Raw genomic sequence first — 1657 nt, 5'->3', positions numbered from 1 at the left:
GTTTTTAAAATCTTTTTAATTTATTTTCAAAAATTTCTTCCCCTCTTCTCACATCCTTCTATTTATGGACTAACACTCCTCCTCAATGCACAATTCGAACTCTATCTTACTTGACAAGTTTGAATTCTTCTACCTCTTCCTTCTATTTTTCTTTTCCTCTGACACCTCAAGGAATCTCTATACTATGACATAGAGGATTCCATATTTTCTTGTTCTCTTCTCTTTCATATGAGCAGGAGCAAAGACAAAAGCATTCTTGTTGAGGCTGACCCTGAACCTGAAAGGACCTTGAAGCGAAAGCTAAGAGAAGCTAAGGCACAACTCTCTGTAGAGGACCTAATAGAAATCTTCAAACAAGAAGAAGACATGGCAGCCGAAAACAACAACAATGCCAACAATGCAAGGAAGGTGCTGGGTGACTTTACTGCACCTACTCCCAACTTCTATGGGAGAAGCATCTCTATCCCTGCCATTGGAGCAAACAACTTTGAGCTTAAGCCTCAATTAGTTTCTCTAATGCAACAGAATTGCAAGTTCCATGGACTTCCATTGGAAGATCCTCTTCAGTTTTTAGCTGAATTCTTGCAAATCTGTGACACTGTCAAGACCAATGGGGTTGACCCTGAGGTCTACAGACTTATGCTATTCCCTTTTGCTGTAAGAGACAGAGCTAGGATTTGGTTGGACTCACAACCTATAGAAAGCCTGAACTCTTGGGAAAAGCTAGTCAATGCCTTCTTGGCAAAGTTCTTTCCACCTCAAAAATTGAGTAAGCTTAGAGTGGAAGTCCAAACCTTCAGACAGAAGGAAGGTGAATCCCTCTATGAAGCTTGGGAAAGATACAAACAATTGATCAGAAAGTGTCCTTCTGACATGCTTTCTGAATGGAGCATCATAGGTATCTTCTATGATGGTCTGTCTGAACTGTCCAAAATGTCATTGGACAGCTCTGCTGAAGGATCTCTTCATCTAAAGAAGACGCCTGCAGAAGCTCAAGAGCTCATTGAAATGGTTGCAAATAACCAATTCATGTACACTTCTGAAAGGAATCCTGTGAACAATAGAACGAATCAGAAGAAAGGAGTTCTTGAGATTGATACTCTGAATGCCATATTGGCTCAGAACAAAATATTGACTCAGCAAGTCAATATGATTTCTCAAAGTTTGTCTGGAATGCAAGCTGCACCAGGCAGTACTAAGGATGCTTCATCTGAAGAAGAAGCTTATGATCCTGAGAACCCTTCAATGGAAGAGGTGAACTACATGGGAGAACCCTATGGAAACACCTATAATCCTTCATGGAGAAATCATCCAAATCTCTCATGGAAGGATCAACAGAGACCTCAACAAGGTTTCAACAACAATAATGGTGGAAGAAACAGGTTTAGCAATGGCAAGCCTTTTCCATCATCTTCTCAGCAACAGACAGAGAATTCTAAGCAGAGCTACTCTGACTTAGCAACCATGGTCTTTGATCTGATCAAACCACTCAAAGTTTCATGACTGAAACAAGGTCCTCCATTAGGAATTTGGAGGCACAAGTGGGACAGCTGAGCAAGAAAATTACTAAACTCCCTCCTAGTACTCTTCCAAGCAATACAGAAGAGAATTCAAAAGGAGAATGCAAGGCCATTAACATGACCCACATGGCCAAACT

At 40.8% G+C, this 1657-nt stretch overlaps 1 non-coding gene across 1 annotated transcript; it reads right to left on the bottom strand.

Moving 5' to 3' along the window:
• Nucleotides 1–771: 771 nt before the first annotated feature.
• On the bottom strand, nucleotides 772–879 carry LOC130950050 (small nucleolar RNA R71). The gene has a single exon (XR_009073512.1). It is a non-coding gene; the product is annotated as a small nucleolar RNA R71 (small nucleolar RNA).
• Between the last annotated feature and the right edge of the window lie 778 nt (nucleotides 880–1657).

Source organism: Arachis stenosperma, chromosome 1 (genome assembly GCF_014773155.1).
Source record: "Arachis stenosperma cultivar V10309 chromosome 1, arast.V10309.gnm1.PFL2, whole genome shotgun sequence".
Classification (NCBI taxonomy): domain Eukaryota; kingdom Viridiplantae; phylum Streptophyta; class Magnoliopsida; order Fabales; family Fabaceae; genus Arachis; species Arachis stenosperma.
This window is presented reverse-complemented; position numbering and strand designations above follow the sequence as displayed.